Below are 3,330 nucleotides of genomic sequence, written 5' to 3' on the forward strand. Positions count from 1 at the left end.
TGTGCCTATATGTGTACCCTAGAGTTGTATCCGGGGTTCTTTCCTAAAAGATTGAAGCCCCCCGCTTTTCCTAATTGAAACATTATTAGGAAGGGAGCCATCCTCCTGCCACCCCTGTGAATTTCTAATTATGTATTTCCTTTGGTGAATCGATTCAACCCACTCTTTATGGTGTTACCTAAATCAACTTATTCTTTTTTATGGTGCCACTTAAAAAATCAAATATGCCTTAACAACCAACCCAGTCTTTATGGAAGGTCCCCGCGTCTAATTTAATTTTGCGATCCCTGGTAGATTTTGACAATTATTCCACTCGTTATGGAAGGTAACTACTCCAGGCGGGGCAATGTCCTTACAACAAGTTATTTTTTAAGGTTGATTATTATTCGTGCAGGATTAAGTGGGGTGCTAAGCGCGAAGTAAGAGATCCATGTAGAAGCTTATCATACTTGGTTTTTTTGTAATTGGATTATATTCGTGTAGGACTGAACGCAGCAACGAACGTCAATGTGCAAGGTGCGTATAAAAAGTTAAGATTTATGCTTGTTTTCTAGTGGTTTTTCGTTTTAGTATATTTAAACGAGGAGGGCGGCATATTAATCGCTTTGCTAAGTCAGAATGAAGCGAAGCGACGATTCGAGAAGGCGCAATATACCTATAAGAAGTTATTATTTGAGGGTTGGGTTTGTTTTTTGTTTAGAATTGAGCGGGTGTCACATAAAAACTTTGTAGTGGTGGCTGGTTTTTGGTGTTTTTGCGCTGTAGACAATTGTTCATCGGCTTGTCTTAAGCTGGGCGAGAAATGAGAAGGCACAAAGTCCAGACAACAAGTAATTTTTCGATTTGTAATTTGTTCATGTTGGCTTTACCAGGGTACCGTATAAAAATTTGAAGTTGTGGGTGCTTTTTGGTATTATTGACTAACTCTGATCTGACAATGGTGTAAAAAAGCATTGTGCCTTATGGGAAATAGCTTAATATTTTGTAAGATCTGACGCAATGAAAACTAAAACTGTTTCTGTAAAAGACGCACAAAATGAATACAAAATATAATAAAAAGATTTAAGTTTCATAAGTGCAGGCATATTTCGATTTTCGTAAATTGAATAACTTGGTAAGAAGCCTTGTATTATAAAGTATTATAAATTTTGAATCCCTAAGAATGTCGTTTCTGTCTCTCGTTTTTTAACCCTGATTAGGCGGCGAAAATAATAAGATTCTAATTTCTTTCAAGGCCGATCGGAGCTGTCAGACGTAACCGCCAATAAATTAAAACCACAATTTTCGTTTGAAGCATTAGAATGCGATCCAAAAGCATGAAATTTGCAAAATCTGGTAAGATTGTATGCAATAAAACATCTCTTTATCGTTACAGTGACCGATACTATGGTTTAAAAAGCTTTTTACCTCATTATCATTCGAAAAGCAGTAAAAAAAAGTAGCGAAATTTTCTAAATTAAAAGAAATTATAATTATTCTATTTATTGGTTACTTTGTGATATTCAGAAAAATATTGTCGGCGCTAGGTACAGAAAGGGATTAAATTTAAGAGATAACTTCAACTTCTGTGGATATTCAAAACGGGAAGACAGAAACAGGATTTAGAAGTATTCAGTATTTTGTCACATAAATTTGTAATTTGAATGAGTACAAATTTAGCACTAATTTTATAAGGATTGTACGCATATTTGAATAGGACGAATCATGTACAGGTTAAGAAGTCAGGTGCCATTAGGCAACTTTAAGGAGAGAGGGCCTTAGGGGTAATTGCGAAAAAGCTTCCAAGCACTCTGTCATTCATTAATCTGATACGGTAACGTTGACTAGAAGTTTTTCAGTTGTCGTAAAAATAAATTTTTAACTGCGCCATGTAACAGTTTTGCGTCTCACCACTAAGTTTTAGAAGCGTAGCGTTTATTCTAATTCCCGACCAACTTACTGAGTACCTCAAGGATTATCACCATAAAGGGAAATGCCGATCTACATGAGAAATAATACCAGTTTTTCTTCAATTGAATTTGTTTCATATCCCAGATTTAATGTTGAGTTTTAAGTCTCGCTTTTCACCAAGAATGTATAGAGTAGCAACAACATTTCGGTATTACGACGATACAAAATAAGTATTTAATATTTTCTACGAATTCTCTCCCTCATAATTTAGAAAATTTGGATCCGTGACAAAAAGCCCAAACGAAAAAACCGCCCGTCCAATAAGAGTCGCGTTCCGTAAAAAGACACGCTAATCCAAGAGTGACTTTCGGCTTTTTGTCACGGATCCGAAAATTTATGTATTGTATGATGGTAAACGTGTTTGTATGTATGAGCGAGAACATCTCTTAATTTAATCTGACTTAATTTTGCTCATCTATATTTATAGGCGACTGATTTCCATGTAAAAGCTTTGATCATTTACGTTTTTTAATTGAATATATCATATTCAATTTCTTGATCATTTTAATCCATATTTACTTGCATTTCTCATTTAATCGATCCTTCTTGTTGGCATGTAAAATAACTTCCGATACGAACTATTCCGAGAATTTTTATGGAATCCGCTGAAATCTAAAGGGAAAATAAACGGGTTACAATTTTTCACGTTACCACTGGATGAATGAAATTTTTCAATACTTTTTAATCAAGTTGAATTGGAAGTAGATATGCTTGATTTGCACTCTTGCACGATTTTCCTTACTTTTCTCCATAATTCTAAACTAAAATCCAGAAATTAAAGAAATAAGGTTATGCGCAAATGTCATAACAAAATCAAAACAACAGGACTTCAAACCAGTACATACTTCTGCAAATATTTCTTTCCAAAACTACTTTTTAATTGTTTTCACCGTTCCAAATTATAAGAATAAATAAAAACTTACCCAAAATCCCTTTTTTATGTCCACTTTAAACAGAAAATTTTAATAATTTAACTTTTTACACGCGTAGCTAGAGAGGTCCCATTAAAATACATTACCGTTAATTCTTCAGTCACCGCCTTGCGCGCTGTCAGACACTTGTAAATTTTAATTTGGGAATTGCGCATAGTCAATTCGCGCTGCAGTAAGCTTTAGAAAAAGGAATGGGTGAGAGAGGTTTATATGAATGCCGTTATGAAAATAAATAATCTTTTTATGTAAGGTACCTACAAATAAATAAAATGTACCATAGATATGGAGATCATTGGTGTTGAATGCTTTTTGAGACTGCATCTACAGTTTTCCTCGTGGTGAATCCGGAAAAAAGGCTTTGTAGGGTTTAATTTTTGTGTTTTTCCACTTTCTTCCATTTAATTTTTAAAGTGATAAAAAGCATTAAACTGGTTTAGTTCGAGTACTA

At 34.2% G+C, this 3,330-nt stretch overlaps 1 long non-coding RNA gene across 1 annotated transcript; it reads right to left on the reverse strand.

Annotated features, from left to right (window-relative positions):
• Window positions 1-2,049: 2,049 nt before the first annotated feature.
• On the reverse strand, window positions 2,050-2,972 carry LOC117180776. Its single transcript, XR_004468042.1, has 3 exons — window positions 2,874-2,972; window positions 2,629-2,711; window positions 2,050-2,562 (listed from the first exon to the last, which is right to left on the reverse strand). It is a non-coding gene; the product is annotated as an uncharacterized LOC117180776 (long non-coding RNA).
• Between the last annotated feature and the right edge of the window lie 358 nt (window positions 2,973-3,330).

Source organism: Belonocnema kinseyi, chromosome 9 (assembly GCF_010883055.1).
Source record: "Belonocnema kinseyi isolate 2016_QV_RU_SX_M_011 chromosome 9, B_treatae_v1, whole genome shotgun sequence".
NCBI lineage: Eukaryota > Metazoa > Arthropoda > Insecta > Hymenoptera > Cynipidae > Belonocnema > Belonocnema kinseyi.